The 27,563-nt window shown below is 36.8% G+C and overlaps 1 long non-coding RNA gene across 1 annotated transcript in view; it reads left to right on the top strand.

The window, feature by feature from the left end:
• The window catches only part of LOC106039081 (uncharacterized), a 169,575-nt gene that overhangs the window by 118,164 nt on the left and 23,848 nt on the right, over window positions 1–27,563 (top strand). The window contains exon 4 of the long non-coding RNA XR_010831017.1: window positions 13,307–13,353. This is a non-coding gene — a long non-coding RNA (uncharacterized lncRNA). The remainder of the gene's footprint in view (window positions 1–13,306; window positions 13,354–27,563) is intronic.

The following is a 27,563-nucleotide window of genomic DNA, read 5'->3' as shown; positions in this document are numbered from 1 at the left end:
ATTTCTTAAGGGCAAAAATGACCTCTCTTCTGCTTTCTTGAGCAAGCTGCCATTTAAATTACCTCTTTCAGCCCTCCAACTTATTTCTTGTTTAATCTGTGCCCATGATTTTAATCAACCATCTGTCACCAGTGGTGCTTTACCCTGTGTTGTAGCTATGAGCCTCATTGCAACTGAAGAGAAGACAAGACCAAAAAGAAAGTATCTGAAGTAAGGAAATAACAGTGAAATATATGCATAGATACGGTTCTGTAGAATACCTGAGTAGATTAATTCTGTAGAAATTATGGTTGTTTATTGAGAATTGAATTTATCTGTGGAAATTCTTCATAATCAGCATTCATTTCTGCTTTTATAAAACACTGGGGAGGCATAACAGAAGCAAAAAATGCCATTTTAAGTGGATGGGGATTTGTACAATCAGGTTTCCTTTAGAATCCAATACCTGAGAATATTTTAGCAGAAGATCCAGAACCAGAGTGTGGTAGTATTTATTAGTGCACTTAGAGCAACAAAAGTAAGTATTTTCTAAGGCTCGCTAAGAGTGGCACATAACATGTCTCACTTTTTACTTCATACAGGGGAAGCTGTAACATCTAGTGTACTATTATGTGCTATAATATCTGGTAAATAGTGATATGAGGCTATAAGTGATATTGCTGCATCCATTCATATTTTAATTACAACTCAAGATTTAATGCTATCAGGCACTCCTTTTTTCTAATAGCAAAGATATCTATTATCATGTGAACAAGAGAATGATACTGTGAATGACGAGCACTGGAACAGGCTACCCAAGAAAGTGGTGGAGTCCCCATAGCTGAAAGTATGTGAGATGTGGGATGAAACTGTGATTCTGTGAATCCGTATTCCACAGAATAGAGTCTGATGAGATTACTGTTGCTCTATATGTGATGGTAGAAGTTCACATTTTAAGATTTTTTTTTTCTATCAGTGGGGAGGTCTAAAGAGTAAAACAAAATGGTTTTATCTTTATTGTTTTACCTATTATTCGTATATGTACTTTGAACCTTCTTAAAATGTATAAAGACAGTATAGCATAAATACTGTCAGTTTGTTTCTCACTCCACAATTCAAAGATTTAACTGCTGTGATGACAAATAATCTCACTTGTTGATTGAGTAAATGTTTGCCACATATTAAAAAGCAACTGGAAAAATCTAGACATAATTACAGGTAGCTGTATAGATCAGACATAAATCCAGTTTTTCCTTAGGAGGACTACTACCAAACAGTACAAAATGCTTCTGTTGAACTAAAGAAAGAAACGATTGTTTCATTTTTTACAAAATAAAACTGCATTTTTTTTTGTCTATGTGAAGTAAAAGAATAGCGATAAGATGCTTGATCTGAAGGTGAATTGATTGGTAATAATAGCACAGGATTAAATTACTTTGATATATGCAATAATGAGGTTTATGTAATTGATATTTTTACATGAATTACAAGATACTTTTCTGATTTAGAGTTAAAGACAGATTCATCAGCTTAAATTCTCCAGGTCTGAGGTTACTGATCAATATAATTAATCTATGTGATGACTGCCTAAAAGGAGAGACACTGAAAATGTTGCTGGATCCACCAAGTAAAGATAATGATGAGTGTCTGGGAAATAGCCAGCTGCAGAATCAGTAAATTCTGCAGAAGCTGAGAAACCACAGAATAGCTTAGAGCAGAGCATTGAACATCTGCCAAGTGATGGACTGATACAAGAGCAGACTTAACTAATTAGGAAAGCTTACATCCTTCCCATCTGGAGATTTAACTCTAGTGTGTGTGCACAGGCTGATTATTAATCAGGAACTGAACTAGGACGCCTTTGACTCCTAGGCAGCATTTCTATGAGGTGAGCCAAAACGGTTTCCTTTTGGCTAGACAAAGAGTAACAACTCTGTACTTGAGTCAACTGACTCAGGGTTGTTTTTGTCTACTCTACATATGCTGAATTAAGAAACAAATGAGAAAATGCAGATTTGTAAGTCATAGTTTTCATATATATATGGTGTATGTGGGTGGGTATATGTAAATATATATTTTCATTGCAATATATACACTTTTCAGCTGTTTGTAAAAACAGAATATGATACTAGTGTGGTGTAAGTGGTTCTGAGTGATGATTCTAGTGTCTCTATACAGAAATTGTGACCTTCAGGATCATGATTACCAGCCAGTTGCTAGCTAGTCTGCATATTTCAATATGTAGAGGTCCTATGTAACAGAGGTGTTTTGTTTTGTTTTTTTTTTTTTTTCTTTTTTTCTGGATGTATCAGGAAACATCTCCATTTTGACAGGATTAAATAACTGCTTCACACCTATCTTACCTTGGGATCCAAATACAACATTTTCTGCATAGGACCCAGTAGATCAGGCTCCCACAAAACTTATCTAGAGGAGGGAGGGCACCTTATTTCTTATCGAGCAGTTCAGAGAGAGCTTGAGAAGATAAATCCATTTCCTTCAGACCCGTATATTTCATCTTCAGGATGACATTTATCATCAAATACTAAAGCATTCATCATGCCAAGGAGAGAGAGTAAAGCAGAGTGCTGAGAATATCCACAGGATAAAATAGAAGCTTAAGCTTCAGGCCTTGCAAAACTATTTCCACAATTTATGTAATTTTTGCTGTTAATACTAGCTGTCTGTTAATTAAAATACAAACAATTCTTAGAACAGGGGCTGGCAATCAAGACTCATCCATTTCAATTCTTTTCCATTTTTAAATAAAATGCTTTGACATTCCCCCTTAGATTAGCCTCAGGTTCATTGATTAGAGCACTCCCCATCAAGATGAGGCATGTCTGAATCCAGAAAGGAGGAAGAGAATTATTATTATTTCCACAAAGTTTATGCATATCACAAAACATAAATTCACATGTGGTCTGTATAACAGCTTCTAATGGTGCAATATATTTCACAGTCTTGCAGAAGTCTTCTTAAGTTAAACTTTTCATTGATATAAATGGAGATAACAGGACAGAGAACATTAGGAGAGGAACAAATAAAAATTGTAAGTGTTACACAATCATTTAAGCGAGAAAATACAAGACACTTTAAATCTTCCACATCAATAAAATTGTGTTATACTTTGAAAACTTAGGTTTTTTTCCCCCATTTTTCTCATTTTTGGCTGTTGAACTTTCAAAATTAGAAGGGCTGTTGTTGCCAAAGGATAAAACTGAGAGATAAGAGCGATGTTTTAGAGGTCTGTCTTCCACAGGAAGAATAAATACAAATTCAACATTTCACTAATGGGCTTCCTTGTAAGTGCTTGGTCAGAACAGTGAAAACTGCATTTTGATGCACTGGTAATAAAAATGACAAAAATAAAATCGAAGCACAGAAAATAACATTTCTAGATCAAAGCTAAAGAAAAAATATAAAAGCAGGGTCTGAAAGCTCAACATCATACAAGCCAATGAAAGATGTAATTAAGCACAGAGTGAAAGAGATTATATTGTAAAGTTGCAGAATATTGCTTCGCGCTCTGACATTGTGCTTTCTGAACATAGTACTTTCTATGTGAAGAGAAACTTTTGAATTTGATGAGGGCAATCTTTTATACTGAAGTCTGGTCTTTAAAAGTAGTTTGTGATTGCCTCGTCTCTTTTGGTATCCTGTGGAAGAACACATTTTCACTCTTGGGTCACTTATTTAGTTCTGCTCGTGGTTCATCCGGTAATACTGTTATCTCACACTTTATAAACCTATATAAAATGATTTATAAAATCTTACCTTTATAAAATGTATTTCTCTGTTTTCTTCTAAAACTCTTTCACATACCGTATTGCAGAATAGGCAGCATAAGAGGCTTTTCTCTTTCTCTTGAGTCCATCGTTCATATTCCAGATGTCAGTCTTCACTTTTGTGCTGTCCAGATCATGTCTGAATTTGTTTAACTTGCTTCTGCTAACCACTTGGTTCTTGCCATCATGATTATTGTCTGTGCTTATTTCTCCTTGAATTCATTTCTTTCTCTGACTTCACTTTATTCTCCTTCAGATCCCAAAGGCAAAACTTTCTGATTCCAGGTGAATTCCACTAACATAACAAATAAAATTGCAGTTTTTTCCCCACATTTATTCATCCTAAAATAACCTTTATCCTGAGAAGTGAGGCATTGTTCTGGGGATGAAAGTTGGGCTGAATCTTTCATGAAAAGTACTGTTTTTGCAAATTGTGTTCACCCGGGTAGGCATTTACTCAGAAGTATTCATGGATCATCTCCCCTGACCACCCAATTCAAACCATTTTTTTCCCCCGTGCCTTCTCTTCCCCTTTCTCATGCTGCAGAAAATGCCATCGTTTTTTAGTCTTTCTTGTCAACATTCTTGCACAACCTTTCACCTCTGATTTGATACCTGTGTCTTTTTTTCATACTGCTATTTTACATGACTTGCAAAAGATGTCTTTCTCATCAATTCGTTCTTTGGTCCTGAAAGAGTCGTCTCCAAGCATTCTTCTGTCTTCCTGATTCAAAAGTGTTTTTTGAGTTGGTTCACAAGGCCACTCCTTATTCAGGAGTTTTATAACACATCTGAGAAAGTCAGAAATATGTATTTGATCAATTTGTACTCTTCTCTCCAGCTGTCTTTTTGAGGATACGTGCTGTTTAGAGAAAGAAGCTGGTATTCCTTTTACATTTGGAAAGCATCTTGTACAATTGTAGAATGCAACATGGTTTATCTGCATACTCTTAAATAGCCATTACATTCTGTCCCACGGAAAACAGCATTTTACTCATGATATATGTAATTCCTTGTATGTAAGAAATTCATGGAAATAGTTGTCCAAAAAATATAGTTTCATGTAAAGAAAATGAATGAAGGAAACAAACAGAACAAGCCAAATACACGAAGCTCAGATTTCCAGAGATCCCAGCTCAGGGTGTAAAAGAATGAATAATCTGAGATTCAGCCAGGACACAGGGCTCATTACTGCACCTCTGCAGTAATGGCTGAATGGTGGGTTCTGTCAGGCAAACGTCTCCTTGAGTTCTCTTTGTTGTGTCATCTTTAATCTGTCTTGTTCATTCCTTCGTAATGTCTTTGGGACAGTGTCTGTCTTGTAGTATGTACTTGTGCAGGGCTTTGCCAACAATGTTTCTGTGTCAGCTTAGATTTTGTCATAGCAGATACCATGAGCTGTAAGAACTAAATGCACTGATGCAATTCACTCATGTTCACTTGATCTTGACCCGTGCAAATCTTGACCTGTGCAAACTCGACAAAGCTCTATTTTGGCATGGTTTGACAGGTATTCCTAGGCCTGCTTCTTCTTCCTCTGTTCTGTTTGAAAGATGTGGCAAATCATTTTTAATAAGTAACTTTACAAGTCTTCTGATGTATGTTCAAATCATGAGACTTTGAGTGAAATCCAAGAATGGTGTATGCTGACAGTCCTCAATTTGACTGTGGTTAGTAGTAAGGTAAGAAGCAAGCAGGGCATGTTAGAAAGCTGAAGAAAACAAGAAAACAAAATTCTAATGTGTTTTATCCATTTTATGTAAGAAATTATAAGTCTTGGGATGGATTCTAGAATACTAGCTTATTATTGTTTTATTTACCATTTGCTACAAATCTGTCTTCCACATTACTGACAAGTAAGAGATCTGGTACATGACTCATTTATTTCTGGAAATGTTTCTTCACTGTACACAGATGGTGTTTATAGAGCCAGCGTAAGGGGTGACCTGTTCAAGAACACGAGATCTGCAATGTCAAAGACTTGTCGTAGACATTGTTCTCTTTTGTGAACAGAAGAAATATCCTTTCTAGGCTGGTTCTGAGGTGTTTGTATTCACAAAGCTTGGAAGACAGAGGCCATTTACTACTGTTTTGTCTGTTCTAACACACAGCTCATCCTTTATGTGGAGTGCAAATTCTCTTTTGTCGATACCTCTTGCCTCAGCTGTTGTCATGGCAACAAGTTGCATCTTTGTTGAAATTCAACTAAAATATAATTTGGACACGGAATAAGCAACACTGCTGAAATTTTAAGTGGCCTTTCCATCTTTTTAGTCAGCTTTTGTCTTAAAAACAAATGTGTTCTCTTCTTGCATCTAAGCAGCCTATGGAAACTACTAAGGTGCACCTTGCTTGTAAGATCAACAAAGGCCTTTGCAGGTGTTAGTAAAAGAAACCAATTGAATACAGTTAAATATGAACATTTAGCTATAGTGGTTTTCTATAGCCAAATATTCATATTTTACTCTATTCAGTGGATGTGATTCAGCACATAAAAATTTCCAAGTCTTTTCTCTGTTGCACATTATTCTGCTTTTTAGTCATGGCTCTATCACTCTGTTCTTTTCTCTCTCATATATATAACGATGATATACTTAATGACCAGCTTACAGGAAAGTGAAATAGAGTTTTAAATCTGAGAAAGAGTACAATATAACATGCTTCCCTCTGACTTTAGAAATTAAAATGTGTTGTTTAATTCATGATTCTGTGCTGCTTGTGCACTTTTTACTGAGCAGGCTTTCTGACAGACCATTGTTTACAAGCAGAAATAAATTGCAGATAAATGTTTACCCTTCTGAAAATCAGTCCCAGGAGATATCAGAGAACAGTGATAGTGTCACTGGCGAATTTGGATTTTCTTCTGTTATTTGAAGGATCAAAAGATTCTGCTGGTTTAGGGCTCACTCCATTTGATATACATTTGTGAAAATGCAGGTATACTACGCAATATACACTGCCTTGATCACTGCAAATATAAATTTTGCAAATATATTTTTTTGGAAAAATTTAAAGGGAAATGGAAGGAAAAATATTGCATCTTCATGAAGTTTTTGTGGCTTTTGCGAGTATTCTGTTTATAATATAGGGGACCTGCAAATTGATCAGATTGTGAATTTATGCCATTTTACAGTCTTCTCTACTACATTCATAAATTGAATGGTATGAAAGCTAGGACAGATTTATATGGAATTTTAGGAAAAAGAGCAGTCCCACTGTGACTCATTCAATATGGTCCAAGTGAAAAAAAAACTTTTGCTGTTTTGTAGGAAGTTGAACAACAGAACTTCTGAAGACATTGGCTGAGCCAACAGCTCAAGAGAGATTCCAGTCTTCCTTCCCCACTGCCTACTCCTCCCCTCCAGCTCCCATGTGCAGGTTCTCCAGCCTCCCTTATACTGAATTCTCTGATTGCATGATAAACCAGCTAAGCTGTTCACTTAGTATTTAACTGTCGGAGTAGTTTGTCAATTTTCTACCATTTTCCTGAAACAAATCTAGAAGTAAGGGCATGTGAGGAGTGTGAAAGGAGAGGAGCAGAACCTTCTCTTTCAGTGAGAGCAGGCTGTTACCCCAGCTAAACTGAAATGTCTGGTATCAATTCCAGTGAGCTCAGCTACCACTTAGCACATAGGAAATGGAAAAAAATATATATATGTGTCTTTAAAAGACACCTCAGTGTATTTCATTGTTGCTGAGAATAATTTATTGATTTAGAGATTCTTCCTGGAGTTTAAAATAATAATAATAATAAAATAACTAATTCTCGAAGAGGGGATTATTCAGAGAGCTGCTGTCTTTCTAGACCAAATTCTGCAGAGCTTCCTGCTATTGACTACACAGCCTGTACCTAATAGAGCTAAAACCATTTGTGACATTTTATTTTTGAACAGCAGCCAAAGAGGGAGATGTCCAGGATATTATTAAGATGCAGAGAGAGTTGGAAGTGACCCTGAGCAAGTTTATTAAAAAATTTGTACAGGAATCAATGATAAAGCATGTGTGGAGAAATGGATTAAACTGGGAGAAAAAGTTCAAATGAGAGGAGGAAGGGAATAAGGGAATGGTTAAACCCTGCTTTGACAACTTTTTTTTTTTTTTGGTGAAATTATGGCCAAAGCCCTACAGATTTCAGAGTAACACTTGTACAAGTGGGATCATATCAGACAAAAAGTTCCCTTAAGAATGTGGAGGACGTTTTGGTCTAGTGGACAACATGATAGAAGTAGTTGACTTGCTGAAAAGACTGATCAGATATCCTCAAGCTATAGAATGTAGATGTGAGAGTAAACTTTCATCTTTTGTGGTTTTTCTTAAATAAAGATAATCTTACACTTGACCATAAATGGTCTTTGCAACATCACTTTTTGTTGTTAATGTTGTGGAGTTGCTGGTTAGAACATCTGTGGTTATCACCGGAACTGCAGTTATTTCCCAGTTATGGATGGGGATGTTTCACAGTCCCATGTGAGCAGTTTTAAGTATTTCATGGGAAGGTAGTAGCAACAATAGTTTTCTGTAACACTACTGTAATCAAGCATGCCCATTTTCCAACTACAGAGGCAATGTTAGAAATGATCAGCTCTGCCCAGAAGAAAATACTTATCTTTCTTTTAATTTCTTTTCTATGTCTTCTGTCCTGAAGTTTTCTACTGCAATTAAGCGACTTGACTTCTCATGTTAAGAAAATTTCTTTTATGCTAACTGCAATTATGTTCTTAATGTTCTTTACAGTAAGCAGCTGAATTTCTCCTTGGAGATGGTTTGTGACTGGAAAATATCAAATCATACCAAAATAAGCTCAGTGCAAGGCTCATATGTTTAAATTTCTGTTATTAAAAGTCCTAACAGGTGACATGAAAGGAAAATCACATATACATCACACCCCTGAAAATGGGGTGGCTTGAAAGAACACGCACTTTGTTAAAATTGGAAAAAAATAAATAAAAATAATAAACAAATTGTCTTTTATCCTGGTAAAATAGCTATATTTTAGAATTTTGCATTTTCTAAACTGCTGATGTAGTTTATAGATCCAAAGACTCGGTTCTCTTTACACTTGCTGTAAGAAGTGGACATTAGAAGATGTTATCTGTTTGCCTTCTCTTTCCCCATCTTTCTCTCTGACATCTTTCAATACTCTTTTACTTTCACTAAATGTTACATCAGCCCAGTGCTATGGCCAGGCTGAGAAAATCTACCAAACAGCCTGATCCAGCGACAAGAGAAATCTCCCAGAAATCCGTGAGCCACATAGCCATCTCCCCATCAGCCCTCCTCAGCTCAGGCATTGTGGGTGATGTGCTGATGGCATAAAGTTCAATGCCTGTGCCTCACCAAGACAGAGATAGCAGTCAGGGGATGTGCCTTCTGTCTTCATGTCTACTCACAGCTTTATTTCCAGTGGAACAAACAAGGAGTAGTTTGTTACAGATGCATGTCTTGCAGCCAGATTCCTAGCAGTCCCTTGCAGGCAGTCAAAGCTCTCCTTGTGCTTGGGACGCTCAGAATGCCTCCCTCTGCACAGGCTTTATGCAGTGTAGCTGAAAGTGATTTCATGCTGTGCTTATCCCTGCAGATTTGCTCTCTTCCACTGCAAAATTCTGATACCTGTTCAGCCTGTTACTGTTTTTCCAGTTTGATTAAGATTTCTAAAAAATTTGAAAGAGATTATGAGGGGACCAACAGACAAACAAGTGAATATTGCCACTTCCCTGTATTATATGGATGAAATATAAACCTTGCTTGCTTAAGAAGACAGGCTGAAAAAAAAAAAAGCTGTTTAGTTACTCATGAAACAGCAACCATGGTAACTCTTTAGTTACTGCTGTCAACAAAGTATTTTTTGGCCTGATTAAAGTTATTAGATTTGTTGTGTCAATTAACCTAGAAGCGATGCAGAATGCAAGGTTATTACTGCTGCTAAGCAATGGGATTTTGGCCAAGATACATTTACAGTGACTGATTATTAAGCCTGACTCTGCAATAAATCCCTCCATTTCTTTAATTAAGTGGAAAGGTAACATCCACTAATGGAATATGGGATAGTGCTGCCTACCACTAGATAGTCTAATTATGCCTGAGCTTACATGCAGTGGTAAGAGGTGGAGAAAGAACACACTGCCTTTGAGTCCGGCATTGCCGAAATCATTCAGTGATTTATTTGGGATTTATTTTTCAGTCTTGGCAATGCGACACAGCACAACGCTGGCCTACTGCAAGCTTTACTGAGTATAGTAATGTCTGAGGAGCTCAGGGTGCAGCCAAAGCTCTCTCCTGTCTCTTCACATCCACCCATGTAGGCAGACCCTCAGGCTTCTCAGAATGGGACCTACCAGACTTAGACTAGGAGTGTTAACTATGAGTAGTTGTGGGTAGCCAATGGGACAGGCTGAATATCCTCTTGACTCCCAGATCTTGTTTTAGTTCTCAGACACACCACTTAGGGTTGCACATTGAGTCTTCTATTCTTTCTTTCAAATAACTGATTAGAGCTCCCTTTTTGCTTTTAGCCTGATAATTGCCATAAGGTGTGGATGATGAATATTCAGTGCCTTCTCTGACTGAAGTAAACCTCATATTCTCTCTTCTGGGAGAGTAACCTAACAAGGAAAAGTTGATCTGTTCTGGTTGGACTGAGCTTTTTGCAACAAATAATTTGATGTTTCAGAGGTGGGAAACATGACACTGATGCCAAGCAATCAGCACAGTTCTGGAGAGAAAGAGACTTAGGTTCTTACCCTTTCTCCAAGTGTCATGAGGAAACAACTTCTGATCTCTGCTATGACTGCATGCTAAGCATTCATGACATTCATGAGTAGGGATTTCAGACAGCATGTGCTTAAGAGCCAGCCTTCTGCTGAAACTGTGCTTCCAGCAGCTACCCTTTTTAGATACTTAGACATGATGGATGTAGCCCTTGCGCAAAGGTCAGCTTTTGTGTAGGTTCTGGACTGCTCACAGCAGACACTGCAAAAAAAAAAAAAAAAAAAAAAAAAAGGAGCTGGACTGAGAAGCCGACTGAGCTGCCACCATTTCCTTTGCTCTGTGTGGCATCAGGCCTTTCTAGAAAGACTTAACTAGTCAGAATGGTGTTGTGAATTTGTCCTTGCTGTAAATCACAATGAGGTGCATAGTGGAAAACGTAATTATACTGCTTATGCCTAGTCACTGGGACTTTCATATCATGAAACTTAAATAAATAATAAGCTTAGATATCTGCAAAATCATTCTGAGCATGGCAGACAAATTAACAGTATTAACAGTATATTAACCTTTTTTTGTTATGATGAGTTTATGAAGTTGACTGGCTGTAGAGAGCTCTAACAGTTAGCAAAGACTCTTACCACTGGTGTGTCCATCTTGAAACAGGAATACTGACTTCCTATTGCAGCCTGCCAAAACCAGCTTTTTTTTTTTCTTCGTTTCTAAATATAGAGCCAAAACCATGAAAATGTAAAAGGATATTTTTCCTCCTCTACTCACTTGCTGAACTGAATTTTTGCTAAGAATGGTTATTATTACATTTGATACTAAATGTTTTACTTAATCTTACTTTATTAAGAACAAAAAACTCTGACAATCCTGCTGTCTTCTACACATTTTGTAGTTACCTGATGATTTTATAATTTCTACTGATGAAGTAAACAATGTAATAGGAAGCCACAATCTCTTTTTGAACTGATGCACATTCTCAATGCAGTGGCTTAGCAACAGGACAAGAGAGAATGGCCTCAAGTTGTGCCCGGGATGTACAGGTTGAAAATTAGGAGACGTTTCTTCTCAGCAAGAGTAATTAGGCATTGGGATGAGTTGCTCAGGGAGGTGGTGGAATCACCGTACCTGGGTGTGTTTAAGGAAAGGTTGTACGTGGTGCTTAGGGACATGATTTAGTGGGTGATAGTGGTGGTTGGGAATGGTTGGACCAGATGATCTTGGAGATCTTTACCAACCTTAATGATTCCATGATTCTATGATTCTGTTCTGCAGTTTTTCAAAAACAAAACAGTCAATGTCATAAAGCAAACTTTAAGGAATTTGAGAAACAGTGGATTGTTCTTAATTTTTAATTGTTTTCTGTTTTTTCTCAAAGTTCTTTTATAAGTTATGTTAGTAAAGACTAGATCTTTTCCACTGTAATTGGCAGTGTAATTTCTAATTAATGCATTGTATTCCTTAGCAACCAAAACATAGCTAGACACGAATGAGACCAACAATAATGTCACCATCCAAAAGAATGGTGATTCAGAGTACTCACTGGAGGTGATTAATGTAACAGTTTTCATTTACAACTGCATAAAATGAAAGGAATTTTTAGATAAGAATATCAGAAAAGTAGTTTTTTCAAGAAGATGGAAAGAGTAGTCAAATATATCCAATCTTTCTTACTCTCTTGCCCCACAGAAGGTTTTAGCTTGTCCAACTTTTCCATGGAATTTTGTGTTGCCTTATAAGTAGTATGCTAAGAAAGACTTCATAATTCAATACAGTATTCCCTGGGGTTTCATTTGACAGTTCTGCACGCATTTCTTCTGTGCTGTTTGAAGGCTCACTATTTGCTATTTCACATTTTTTACTTTGCAGTGTCTGATATTCCCCACTGGCTCCAGTAATGGCATATCAGCCTTTTCTCAGTGAGAAGTGATAGTGTAAAATTGTATGGTCTAGAACAGTTTGAAACATCTTGATTTTAACAGACCTCTCAGCTACCCTGATACTGTAATTTGATAATCTTTATTCTCTTTTTTTTCAACCTCTGATATGATTTAAATTTAAGGCAGTTTTCTTCTAAGGAGCACTGGACTAGAACATTTATTTACAGGCCAAACAAATAAAAGCATCGTGAGGAAAACAAACTTGGACTTGGTGAAAGCAGTGTCTTGATCTAGTTTGCTTAGTACACATAACATTTGTGAAATGGCTAAAGGTATCTTGGATCTTCGGGGAAAGCTCACAAAATAATTTTTATATAGAAAAATGGAACAATTTAATATAGTCAATTAAGACACAGTATTGTCAAAGCAATAGCTAACAGTATTAAAAGTAACTCTGATGGACCTAGCTAAGTTTGGAGTTGTAAAACTCAATGCACTGTGTAAATGTATCTAATGGCTCAGTCTAAATAGAAAGACAATAAAAGCAGAGACATATGGACATACTACCACTGTTATGGGATTTTCACCATGGAAAGCTGAGACATGTCCGCAAAAAAACTAAGGTTTAGAGAAGTGCAGGTTTTGGAGAGCTTTTCTTATGGAGCATGGTTTTGGATACTGAACTTGTAATTCTTATACTCTGCACTAGCAAATAGTGCCAAGCCATTTCTGTGGTCTACTGTAGAGTTATCCACACAGTTAATTTGTTAGAATTCCTTAGCATGGTCCTGGCATCTGACCACCAGCACCTGCATGAGCTTGAGTGCCACTGAGAACTTTGACCTTGGGAGTGTTGTAGGGCTGGGTGGATGGGAGAATGGCTAGAAGGAGGTACTGTGTTTTGTGGATCCTGACAACATTTCCTCTGATGTGTTTCATTTACAGGACCAAGAACAATGATATACAGCTGTAGATGGCCTTTGCTGTGGTTAGTAAGTACGTCTTCTTCCTTTTTCTCATGGTGAAAACAGGTTGTTTATTTTTTAAAGCAAAATCCATTAATAATTTATATGCGTATCCTCATCTAAGTAGTGAGGGAGTAGCTGGCTTGTGTAACAAGATTTGTAGTCAGAATTCTAAATGGTCAGTGAGTGTTGAAGACACAGTGATGTGGAAATGGTTGCAGAGTAATCAAGAGCCTCACTGGTGTAGGTGGCTTGATCATGGGACAGCTGTGGCAGTCCTTCATGACCTAGTCCTCCAGCTATACCATGTAAGTTATGTTTCCATACCTGTTTCCACTGATGAAGTGCCCTGGTGTCAGTTATCCTTTGTCCCCACCTATGCATCTCTTTTCCCATCTGTGAAACAAGGGCAATGAGGATAATACTTAGTCTTCTTAGTGAAGCTTCTTGAGACTGATGGATACTCTGGAAGAATGATATTAATAACAAGAGGGAATTGCTGCCACAGCTGTAAATCTGGATGAAAAGTAACACACTGAACAATTTTGACAAAACTGTATTTTTCTAAAGAAAACTGAACTATCCTGTGGGACTGCATTAATTCTAACACTATTTTTGACAGGAGTGTGTCAAAATGAATTTTTACCTTTTTGTTTAATTTCAGCAGTGTCAAAATATTTCATGTCAAATCATTCATTTTTCACACTTTTTACTTTGCCTGCTATGACTAGTTATGGGTAAATTGTACCTTCAAGCTCTCTCCTGGACTCTGTCCCGTGGGTTCTCTTACTGGGGCTAGCCATACAGGTGGATGACATGATAATAACACTTCTTGTCCTCACTGTCTGTTTAGAGGTGGAAAGGGCTTTGTAGTCTTTCTTTGTGGTTTGTTAGGAGGAGTAACATTCTGTTGATAACAGTCATTACTGTATTAAAATCTTCCTGTGTGGATCCTCACAAATCTTTCAGTCTTTATACTGACCTCTTTCGTGTGTTTGAAATGCTCTCCCTGCAAGAGAGTGCAATGAAGTTAAAGTTAGAAGACGTTTCTTCAGGAGCCTGAGGCAAGTAACTAATTACAGAGAGATGGCATAACATCTTTTAAATTGATGTATTGTTTCTTCATCCAAAAGTACATAGGATGCATACAACCTGGAGCTCACCTATTGCAAAACATAGCTGAGATCTGAAGTCTTGGAAAATGACCCTAGCTTAGTACCACAGCATTGCAACAGCTTCCATCTAACTTGGCATGGAGAGACAGACTTGTGTCCTGAATACTGTTAGTCTTTCAGCTGCACGTTCACCTCTATTTTCCTCCAGGCCAAGGCCCTTAACAGTTCAGTGGTCCTTCTAAGCTTGAGAAATGGGCTGGTGAAACATATTTATTACTGACTGGTTCACCAATTATTTCCTTCAGGGATTCCTAGTATTCCGACTAAAGAGTTATTAATGATGACATTACTTTTTTTCCTGTTTGTTATGGCTAGAAGCCCTCTTTAATTTCACACAACAAACCAAAGTAATGTCAAATGAGTAAAATGAGATATATATGTCAGCCCTCAGTTGGGAAATAAGGATCAAACCCCACTTCCAAAAAATCCAACTGTATTTTGTATTGATGGGGGTTATAAGAACATATTTTCAACCTCAAATTTATTTATGAAATCACATTTCAGTCAGACTATATAAAATGAGAATTTGATGTGCAAAGAAACATTTTGAGTTAGATTTTTTGGTCTTTCTTTTATACTATCTTTGCTTAGATTTTTTTGTCTCCCCTGTTCATTTGTTTCCAATGAAATTCTTCAAGGCTAGGTCAGAAAAAATGAATCGTATAATGGATAAAGTTGGAAGTACAGAGGACAGTCTGCTCCGTCAGGAGTTGAGAACTACAGTGTAATTCTAGTCACTTCACAGTGTCCCCACTATACTGTTGCTGTAAGCCATTAACTGGGAATTCAGGAAAATGAAGGAAACACAAGGATGAGTTTTAAAACAATCACATCTTTCTGTAGTTCATTGGTCTGATGTGTTGGAAGGGGCTATTCCCAAGCACTTATTTGGTAGGTTGAAAGGCCAGCTTGCCAGGTGGTATAACCAACTTTGAAAGAAAAATACTTAAAGAAGTGGGGAAGTGGAAAATGGGATATCATAAAATATCTAACTTAACTTTCTTTGATAAGTGATCTAGGCAGAGTTTTTGTGGTAGGTAGTACTATGTCGAAGTAGTAAAATATATACTGTAATGACACATGGGAAAATTACTATGAAGCTAGAGAAAGTGGGAACTAGCTGAAATATTATTAACTGAGTAAAGAGCTTAATAAAGAATGTATGGTAATAGGCAGATAAAGAAAGTGGTGAGATCGGGAAAGTGGAGTTACAGTTGTCCTCATGGCATAGTTTTGAACAGATAATTTTTAATATTTTCATTCATGTTGTTGGTATGAAAATAAGGGAAAGAAACTTTAAAGCCCTCATATGTGTTGTATCCAAAGCATCCTTCTTTATTAACCTCTGCTCCGGCTCCATACGTTTCCTATTTCATACAAAATTCCTGTAATCCCACTGTGTGATACTGTAGGAAATAAAAACCCCGATATTCACAGTTCTGTAAGCCTCTTGGAGTTTTCTTGCACAAAATGTTTTTTGTGATGCCTTGAACACTCTGTCTTCTCATAAATCGATCAAATCACCTATCTCTGTTATCAATCAACTCCACGTTTGTTTAGCTAAGCTCTATCATTTCTGTTCCTATCATCCACTGGAGGCCAAATGATGGATCTAAACTGCTAAGGAGTAGTCTTGGTAAAAGTCATGTAATGTTTTTTAAGGTTAAAAATGCATTCAGTGATTTATTTGCTTTAGCAAAATGTGTTTCATTGCTTGGATTTCTTTGACCTTCATGTCTCTTTCCCCTGTGGCAAAGCCTGTGGCAAAGAAATACATAAAAACACTTAGTTTGTAGCTACAAAAAGATACAAATATTTCCTACTTCACTTCAGATTGTAAGATGAATACAACTGTATGATAGTTTTCTGAAAGACAAGCATACCCTGGCTCTTAGATGTAATCATATTGATTTTCCAAGAAGAAAGGGAAATTCTTTCCAGTGTTTTATGACAAAATTTAGTAATTAAAGAAGAATCTGCTGCTGAGATGAGTTATCTACCTACAATGTAATTTTTCCCTTACAACTTTCAAAAATTAATGTAACTTCGGTGTTTGTATAACCAAAAAACAATTCTATGACTAATTTCTCTGGTAACCAACGCCTCCCATCTGTTTTTCTTTCAAAGGCAATTAGTGAAATGCAAAAATAGGATATTTACCAGGCTAATACATATTTTGTATGCCATAATTCAAGAATGAAATATTTTCACATTTTAATATTTTTTAATTAGAGTACAAAAGTAAACAAATATGTGATTTCATTTTTAGTATTAGTTGCAGTGATGCATCACAAATTTATCTGAAAAGTCATGAATATTTTATTAAATTGCAATAAATACAGAAGAAATGATGTGATATATTTTCAAAATAATATGGTAGATACTGATTCTTATATTCTGTGCTGATTGTCTGTCAAGAGTTGTTAGGTAGCAATAATTTTCTAGTTACTACAACTGTTACTGACTTGCCATCTCTATTTTATTGTGTGATTTCCATTTAGATGGCTTAAGGCTAGGGAATGTGTTTTTTTCCTTTATTCTATTACATTTTATTACCATTATCTATTAACTTCTCAGTCATTTATTTACCAGGAATAAATTTTGATACTTCTTTAAATAGTCTGACATAGAAGTCAGAAAAAGATACGTTTATAGTTATTTGTGCAAAAAGATGTTAGTCATCAGTATCCCATTCATATATCTGTGTCTTGTTATGACAGGTGATACTGAATACATAAGTACCAGTACATGAAGTAGGACTGAAGGTTGTCTTATTCTTGGTAGGTAATTTGTAGGTCTTAATATGCTGATGGTATATACAAGCCTTTACATCGGTGGAAAACGCATCTTACATCTGAAGGAATTCAAGTACTCACTATGTAGGTTAGTTCTGGAAGATAAGGAAAGTATCCCAGATCACACTTTGAACAAGTTCTGACAGAAAGTAAGACAATGAGGAAGGCAAAATGACCACAGATTATTTATGAAAGATATCTTTCATGGAAGATAGGTAGAGAAGATGAAAAGAAAATAAGATCTCACCACCGTAAATGCTATAAGGGCCATTCAAAGTAGTCTTCTGCAGTAAAGAACATTTAAAAAGGCTGAAGATCTAAGAATAACCTCCATGTTTCATAATTTATATGTCTCTTAGAATTCAACTCATTTAAATTTAGATATCTCTGAGGGACTACTCTTAAGCTTTGGGAACTCTGAACCCAGGGGGAAATCAGAGAAATCTAGCACGATGACTCATTTTTTTTTTCAGATACATATGTATTTGTATTTGAAGTCAGATGGTAGCCTAAAGCTAAAAATTTAACATTTTTTTTTTTTGCAAGACAATTGCAAAACAAAAGGAGCTAAAAACTAGGAGAGATGAAGATTATTTTAAAAAGCCAAGTTTTCAGGGTTAAAAAAAAAAAGTCAGGTGGGAATAACACTGCATAATTTTCTAAATTGCTTCACGTTGTCTATTAATAGGTGTCTCATTGTACAGTACAAACAATTGTTGTTTAATATTATAGCAGTGTCTGGTGGATTTGAACATGTCTGTGTTTCATTAGGTGCCCTGTAAACACAGAAAGAAGGAAAAATGTCCTTAGACACCACTCTAAGCCCATATTGTGTCAGACTAAGCTTTCTAGTAGTAAAATTTTTGAGAATACTGTTTAAAAAATGAGTTGAAAGATATTGGTTTGGAAATCCTCTAGTGTCACAGATTGTCCCATTTCTCCTTGATGGAAGTGAAACTTCTTGATTTCACTTTAATTCTTTGTTGCTTCTTTTATATTTGTTTAGCCACACAGGTACATGATACTCATACTGCAAAGAGATAGAAGCTGCACTGTAGAAACAGAACATTGTGTTTTTCATTCTTCCATATTATTGTTTTGTTCCTTGCAGGTATCTATTTGTGTGTAGAAAAAAATGAAAAAAACTAGTAAAGGGTAAGGATGAAATATAAACACTTTTTGCCTTCAACTGCACGTATAAAAATTTATATATATATACATTTTTTTTTTCTGGAGCTACAAAGATTGTCAGAGCATTATTGCTTCTTTTATTGGGTTGTGATACTGAGAAGGCAGTGCTTAGAACAGCATGTCAAAGTGTTCTTCGTGACAGCAGTGGTGTAGTACACCTGCAAGCTGAGGAGAAACAATTGAAAATAAGCACTGTAATGTGAACATAAGAAAGTGGTGAACAGAAAATAGGAGTGTAACTAAATTGTTTTTCTTGAGTCCCACACTGGTTGTTTCATGTATTTTGTATCTATGTGTAACATATATAACCTCTTTTATCAAGCTGATATATATATTTTTTAATTTCATTTGAGCCATTCATAAAAAAAAGGTGAAAGCTTGAGGTCTTTGCATTGCTTATTTTCTATTTTCAGCATATATTTTAGATGACCCATTGGTTCTTCTTACTTTATTATAACATATTTAGCAGTACAGGAAACACGTTAGTAAATCTTGCATGGTGACTCATGTTTTTGGGACTCCTGAGAAGTTTATGCTTCAAGACAGACAAAATAGCCAAAAGCTAGAAGTACAAGAACACTGGATTTACCCTTTCTGAATGCAGAAAATTAATATTAGCTCAATTTATCACAATTTTCTTTAAAGTAAATTAGAACAGCCACTCTGTCAAGTGTCACTTTGCAACCGTGTTACAGAATATGGTTAAAAATGAGAGATATTTGATGAAATGCCAAAGATTATACTGCATATAAGGGCATGCTCACAAGGAATTTCTGAAGTGCTTTGCCAAAACATGTTCTGAGTGAGCACATGCAAAATGGTAGATATGTAAACAAAAGCCCTTTTTATTAAACATAATTGATTAGCATAATTATGAACCATCAAAAGAGCAAATAGCTGGTTGAGTCTTGTGCAGAACACCTGGAACTTCATTAGAAATTCTGATTGTGAAAGGTTCAGTATTTCCGTATACCAGTCTGTAAGATCGTTACAGTTGGCATAAGGAAATTGGGGTGAATATTTAAACTATAGCAGGAGTTTGAATCATCTCCAGGCCTAGTTATTTAAATTTGTCTTTAAACCACATTCTCACTCACTCTTAGGATTCTGGTGAGGACACAGATCAGTCAGAGGACCTTTCTGTTATCACCTTTAACATTTAACATGCTCAGTCAACAGGATCAATTATAAATTTAGGGAAAAACCAAACAAACATGATTTCTAATAAAGATCTGAATGTTTCAGATAGGAAAGACTGATTAATATGAAATGCATTAAGCATTTAGGCTGGAGAAAATTAATGGAAACACAAGCTCCAATGAGATTTGTAAAGTTAACTCTCCTAGTTTCTTCAAAAATGTGAGCCTGTGCCTTCAAAGCTACATTATCCAGAGAAGTAGTTGTTTTCCAGTAACAACATTTAAAGCCATTTCATTCAAAATGTAGTGAATAATTTTATGGGAGCTAATTTTATAACACATAAACTTCCTTTTATTATTACCCCAAAGAACTTACCATTCAATGCTAAAGTTGTAGTTATATGAGATATTCCTTGTGTATTTGATGTCAATAAAATAGATCATTCTGATTTCATAATTTATTATTATTTTTAATAACCACAAGTTAATATTCCCTCCATGAAGAAAACAAGGAGATGGTTTTCTACTTATGTCTGCTCATGATTTTTTTTGTGAACTGAACTTAGGCTAGATCTCATTCCTTGGTTTAGAAAGCAAATTAGGACCTATCATGTTGGCTGAACTGCGCATTGTATAGTTTCAAACAGTGGACTGCTTTTCTCCTCTGTTCAATGAGGTCTTGGGATAGAAATGGTCTGATAACTCTGTAAGACGGCTCTCTTCAGGCTCCTACAATAGGGTACTAATTTTTAAAATTTATTTAAAAAAAAAACAAACAAAGGCATATGAAGTTGGGAATGGGGGGGGGGAATCTTGTCTAGTTACAAGCAGATATTAAAAATCAACTTTAATAACATAATGACTTTTCCAGGGTGGTATTTGTGTGTCAGGGCAGTATTTTTGTATCATACTACGTATCATGTTACTTATAGCAAATTAAAAAAGACTGGTACTTCAGGGACTGCTCTCAAAGGGACAGTCATCAGCATCTAAAGATGCTTAGACCTAGAAGGAAGATTAGAACTGTTGCAAGCTACTTAGATTTAAGCCTTCAAATTTACACTTGATGTGTGGCAGACAATCTGACAGGGAGCTGTGTTCCTCTGTCTACCTGATTTTCACATGAACAGAACGTAATCAGCAGTCACTCCAGTTTTAGAGGGACATCCTGGTTCTTGTATGAAGTCACACAGTGCTGTTTCTGGTATTAAGCTAAAGCTCTGGAATCAAATTCTTAGAGAACCAGAAGCATTTACGTGTGGATCCAAGCCATGGTACTGACCCCTTGGAATTTCAAGACCCAGTCATGATGTCTGTGTAGCTATAAGCAATTTCAAAGAAATAAGAATAAATGAGAAAAGGAAAAGAAATATGCCTGAAGCCTATAATATCTTGAGAGAGCTTATAACTGTTCAGTCTAGGTATAGGATCCACTGTAATATTTTGTGCAAGACTGAGAAAGGTGAAAGCAATCGGGAGTGAGATGCAATCCCCACTCTGCTTGGGTTCTTTCTGAGATGTCTGACAACTGCAATGCTACTGCAAATTAATCATGATTTATTAGTCAGTTGAAGCCTGGCCACAGATCAGTGTTTGTATTACTTATGTATGTTTAAAGAATAACATCCTATAAGAAGCAGCAGAAGGCAGCTCCAGTGAAATTCTTTTTCAGCTAAATTCATGTAAATACTTTCACAAGTGGCTTATAAATAATGCAAATTGTACTCACTGCAAATTATGAATGGCACTAGGATTAGTGTGGGATTTCTGTCGTCTTCTTTTTTTTTTTTTCCTGAGATCAGCAAGTGTATGATGGACAGATCTAAGAAACAAAAATCAAGGCTATATCTAAGATTAAACCTAGATGTAATTTAGATGACTAAGCCCAAAGCTATGCTTCAGAACATCTGAGCTTTCACATCCTAAATGCTTGTCCCAGGAGTGGGTTCTGAGCCCAGACTGACTTCTGGTTGTTTAGTTTACAGCTCTCGTCAGGCACATACACAAGGGTGCAACCTGAGAGTATCCATGTGCATTTCCTGCTGGCCAGATCTATGAGGGTCCCAGTCCCTATGGCCTGTTCCCCTTTGTGCACCTTAGAGGGAGGCTCTGTTCAGGCTTGAAACCCACTCCAAGGACCAGCCATAAAGCAGTTAGGATTTGCATCCCTGAGCTTGATTCCTTTCTGGAACACAGTCTTAACTACTGGAGGGTATTGTGAAGTTAATACAGATGTCATGTTTGTGACACAGAGCATTAATCTTCTCATCTGTTCTCGCGTGTAAAATGGGGAGACAAAATTAAATGTCCCCCTTCATTAGAGAGGGCTGTGGTGCATTTTCATCTTGAAAATAGCATGGACCTTTAGCTGATGGGAGAAATATTGTATGTATATGTTAGCACATACGTGTGTGTGTGTTTATTGTGTTGTGTTAGAAGGTTGCAAAGTACTTAAGTAACACCCCATACATTTAATTATTAAAGGGCAATTAAAATGCTTCAATAATAGCTATTATTTTTGTACACGGTGATTACCTATGATGACTATAGTTTTCACATGCGTAAAGTGTATTTAATTAACAATTTTGTGCATTAATCGTGATAGCTAGTATTCGACATGCTGTTGCCCTATTGTCTCTGTAGTAACATGTTGTGGTTTAACCTGGCGGGCAGCTAAGCACCACACAGCCGTTCGCTCACACTTCCCTGCCTGCAGTGGGATGGGGGAGAGAACTGGGGGAAAAAGAAAGGTAAAAGCTCATGGATTCACATAAAGATGGTTTAATAGGACTGAAAAAGAAAGGAAGAGAATAGTAATGAAAATAATAGTAATAATAAAAGAATATACAAAGCAAGTGATGCACAATGCAATTGCTCACCACCCGCTGACCAATGCCCATCCTATCCCTGAGCAGCGTTACCCCCAACCTCGGCCAGCTACCCCATATTAATTGCCCAGCATGATGCCATATGTTAAGGAATACCCCTTTGGCCAGGCTGGGTCGACTGTCCCTGGTCTGCCCCCTCCCAGTTCCTTGTGCACCCCCAGCCTGCTCACTGGCAGGGCACCACCACCAGAAGCAGAAAAGTCCTTGGCTCTATGCAAACACTGCTCTGCAACAACTAAAACGTCGGTGTGTTATCAGCATTATTCTCATCCTAAATCCAAAACACAGCACCATACCAGCTGCGTGGAAGAAAATTAACTCTATCCCAGCCAAAACCAGTAGCAGTTAAATTATTATGACCAAGAAAGCAATTCATAAATATTGCAGTAGCAGATGTGACTGAGGAAACAGTTTGCAGTTTCAAGGCTATCACATTCGTTGATTGCAGTGACAGTAGAGTTGCTGGAGGTTACATTTTTTTAAATTAGAATGAAATTTTAAAATGGAATTCTAACTCCCTGGTTTGCGTCAGATTCTGTTATTTATCTCTGCTACAGAAGTTACCATGATCTGGAAAAGTAGACATTAATTCATGCGAAACATAAATTCTTGATTTTTAAGAGCAATCTATCTAGAAGTAGTTCACATTAATTAAGTTTATTGAACTTATAATGGTCCAGATAATACATCCTGAGGAACAGGGTGAAACATTTATAGAACTGTGACGTAAAAAAGTGTGTGTAACGGTTTCTACTTATGCATTTTGAGCTGTTCTGCTCCTCCCAGTGTACTTGTAGCCCATGCTAAGGTGTCATCCTGCATCAAGAACTGATTTCCAAAGACTTCCTTTTCCTATGGCAGAACCTTCTTGCTCTAGTGCTAGGGTAGGGAAGAGAGAAAGATTTACCTCATCAATATTCATACCGTTATCATGGGTAATTTCCAAGAGCTCGCCAACCTCTGCTCATTAGAATCGCCAACCTCTGCTCATTAGAATCACTATAAGCCTTGCACTGCTGTAATCACTTTTGTATTCCTTGGGTTCCTTGGACTTTCCTGGAAATACCAAAAGAGAGATGATGTGCAGTATCATTTTTGTTAGTATTGAATTATGCCAGTCTCTTTTTGTATTCCCCCCCCCCCCCCCCAGTAAAATAGAGGAGGCGTGAAAGTGGTGTACAAAACTTCAAATCCTGTATAGTGAACATAAAGAAAATACACTTCAGTTTCACAGAAAAAACTGCATGATTGGAAAAATACAGCCCTATTTTGGAAGAGATTCTAAAACATATTAGAATGGTACCTCTGTAAGCCATTGTTAGCAAGATCCTAATGCTTCCATTCTTTTCTCTTACCCACTAGAGTGCTTCTCAAAGCTAACTGTGTCTTCCGTAATTGTAATAGCAACAATACACTGCAACAGATGTTATGTGGATGCCAGTCTCTTAGAAATGTGTTGTAGCTCCGGTTGACCTGCAGCCAGTAGTAGGTATTTTTAAATAATAGTGGTGATTCCTGAAACTCGTTTCTATAGTGAATATCAGGAACGTATTTTCCCAATGACTGACATAAATGGTAAGAAAACTGCAGATCAAAATAAAATCCAAAAATAAAATTCTTATTGAAACTGTTTCTTCTTCGTTATGTCTTTCTAAATTCATACTCATCTTGTTTCCTCTATGTCATGAATGAGCATGGACTTTATGGAGAAAAAACTGAGAGGAGCGGCTGATACACCAGAGGTGTGGGCTGCCATCCAGAGGGACCCTGATAGATGGGAAAAATGGTCTGACAGGAACCTCATGAAGTTCAGTGATGGGAAGTACAATGTTCTGCACCTGGAGAGGAATAACCCTAGGGACCTGTACATGCTGGGGGATGGCCAGCTGGAAAACAGCTTTGCAGAAAATGACTTGGTGGTCTTGGTGGATGCTAAGTTGAATATCAGCAATGTGTGAAGGGTGATGGAGATGGTTAAGGGCCTGGAGATCCTCTGCTGTGAGGAAAAATTGAGAGAACTGGAACTGTTTCAGCCTGGAGAAGAGAAGGCTCAAGGGGGATTTTGTCAGTATCTATAAATATCTGAAGGAAAGGTGCAAAGAGGACAGAGCCAGGCTCTTCTCAGTGGTGCCCAGTGACAGGACAAGAGGCAATGGATACAAACTGGAACACAAGAGGGGTCCATCTAAACATCAGGAAACACTTCTTTACTGTGCAGGTGACAGAGCGCTTGCACAGGTTGCTCAGGGAGACTTTGGAGTCTTCCTCTTTGGAGACATTCAAAAGTCACCTGGACATGGTCCTGAGCAGCTGGCTTTAGATGGCCCTGCTTCAGCAGGGGACTTGGACCAGATGACCTCCAGAGTTCCTTTCAATCTCACTGTTCTGTGATTCTATGACCTCAGATTTGTTGCGTAACGTGGTGTGTTAATTTTATACCACCTTACATGCTTTGATATGCAAGAAGTAAAGACAGTATGTACAGTAATCTCAAATGTTCTGATTCATTTTTTTCAATCTTTAGCAGTTTATAGCTATAAAAAAAACTGCTATAATAGAGCCAAAGTCTCAGAGTTCAGTGCATGCTCTGACTTTATTGGTGGAAGTTTTCTTTGTCTTGCACTGTGAACATGGCAAGTATTTTCACACTGCTTTCTTTCAACAAGAAGTTCCTAGTAGGCACTTATTGATTTAATCAAATCTTACAGCTGTAGCTGAGAAGTGTTCTGAATAACAATGAGGCTTTTATAGTGAATATGACTTAATTTAGAAAACGCTGCTGATTCATGGTAGCAGATTCATTAAACTGCATAATTGGTCAATGTGTTTGTACTTCAGAAAACACTATTTTTCAAAGTTAGATCAGTTGGTTATCTGGTAATCTTCTGTAAACTTTGTTTTGTGTTATGAGAGTGTTTAAAGAAAATATTTTGGGAACTAAGATTCTAAGCCAATGATCTGGAATTAGCTATGGTATACAGGTGAGATTTCTCAGTTCAGTGCCTTCCTGTGTGGCAAAGGTCGTCAAGCTTTTGCATGAAAATACAAGATTGTTTCCTTAGGTAATTTTTCCTTCTTTGTAAATTGAAAATCATTATGCATGCTAACTGAAAACATTTGCTGTATAACACGGGGAAATGACATGATGTCAGTGAACAGTTTGCTAGGATCAAAATGCTAGAAATAGGTAGCAGCAATTTGCAGATCACTGCAGTCCATGCATCCCTGCTTATTTAGAAAACAGTGGGATAGAACTTGCCTTAAGTAAACAGTGCACAAGAACATTGTGGCTTAGCTTGGTGGCATCTGGAGGTTATTCTATATAGCTCTGCACAATGAAACTTCAGCTTGGATCATTTGTGTTTCAGTTAGGAAAAACGTCCTAGCTGCTATGATTAGTTAACAGAATGCCTGGTTGCTTGCATAGATCATACCAAGTCCTGCTTCTGGGGAAAAATACAATGGGAGAATCTAGTAACTACATAAGCTGTCATTTCTGATGAATAAAAGCAGTTACTGGAGAAGTGAGCAATATCCTTTCTGCTGGGAAGGAGGCAGAAGAAAATAGTCACTGGGTGTTGTACCTGCTCCAGCATTAACAGCTGGTACAAGACATAAGATGACAGGACTTCCAGTCTGTGTTGGAGCACACGTAAATGGAACTCCCCCTCACAGAACACAGAGTTAAAAGTTGAATTGGATGAAATGCTTTGATTTGCATTAATAAGTCATATCAGGTTGGGTTTAATCTTTCCAAAATGATTGGGTTTGCTTTTTTTCTTCTGAAATTGATTTTTGGGGAGATAAATGAAAATTTCATAATACTGACCAATGCCTTTCCTTTGGGAAAAATTCTTATTAATAATTTAGTCACAGACAACCATGACTCAGGTGGGGAACTTCTCAGAATTTCATTGTTCTTCATCATATACCACTTCACAGTTCTGGGAACCTGTCAATATCTGTGTTTAAAAGAAAGAGAAGAAATATTTAGATATTCTTTAAGGTGTTTTTTTGTTTGTTTTTGTTTTTTCACCATAACTTAGGACCAGGAATCTTTAAACAGATTGTTTTTAATATTGCATTATCTAACTAAAAAGACATTATTTGAGACTCAGTTTAGAGTTTTTTGAAATAATGTTCTGATGTCTCAGTTGTCATGCTGCTTTTTCCAAGTGTATTGTTTTACCATATCTCACCTGCATTTGCTTCAGCAAGATTGCTTTCCATGTTCTAATATTGATACCAAATTTTGGAAGTTCAATCCAAGTTCAATCACTTCTATTTTTATTATAAAGAGGCCTCCAGCATTACTGAATTAAAAAATACCAAGGTGTCATACAGTTATATCACAGGGTAAGGAAATTTCAGGCATTTAATGTTTGTTGAAGAAATGAATTTATGCTGCCATGGAACCAACAAATCGAAGCCTATCATTGACTGATATTACTCCACAGTTCATCCATATACAGTCTTTACAGTAGTTAATCAGTTGCCACTCACCCCAAGAAAGCCAAAACATAATTAATCTGTAATCATTGTGACAAACAAGGTCTAAGTTTAAGTTCAGTATGCACGACTTGCTTAAATTTCATTTAGTGTACCACAGAAGACAAACCAATCTAAAGAAACTGATGCAAGTCACCTGTTTAGATGAAAATCTCCCTTGCTATTGTTTCAGCACTTTGTGGCAATAGGCCGCTGTCAAAGTGCTGACATACAGTATTTCTGAAATTGTTCCATATTCCGTTCTTTTATAAAGAATGTAAGAGAAAGGCATCTTCTTGTTACTACAGAAATCATCTTCATTATTCAGTATTTGCAAAGCTTTAAAAGGATTGAGAATCATCTATTTTAGTCAATATTTTTGTTGTCTTTCTCCTCTGTCACTTAATCTGTGTAAAATGGCAGATGCTCTCTTTACCCAGACACGGATTTTGAATAGTTACTCTTTTCTGTTATGTAAAGGTCAGGTACATGGATTGTTTTGTCTCAATATCCCTTCTCAAAACTGTGGTAGCCTAATTTTTCTCTTAATCTGAAGTATGG

This window comes from Anser cygnoides, chromosome 4 (genome assembly GCF_040182565.1).
Source record: "Anser cygnoides isolate HZ-2024a breed goose chromosome 4, Taihu_goose_T2T_genome, whole genome shotgun sequence".
Classification (NCBI taxonomy): Eukaryota; Metazoa; Chordata; class Aves; order Anseriformes; family Anatidae; genus Anser; species Anser cygnoides.
This window is presented reverse-complemented; position numbering and strand designations above follow the sequence as displayed.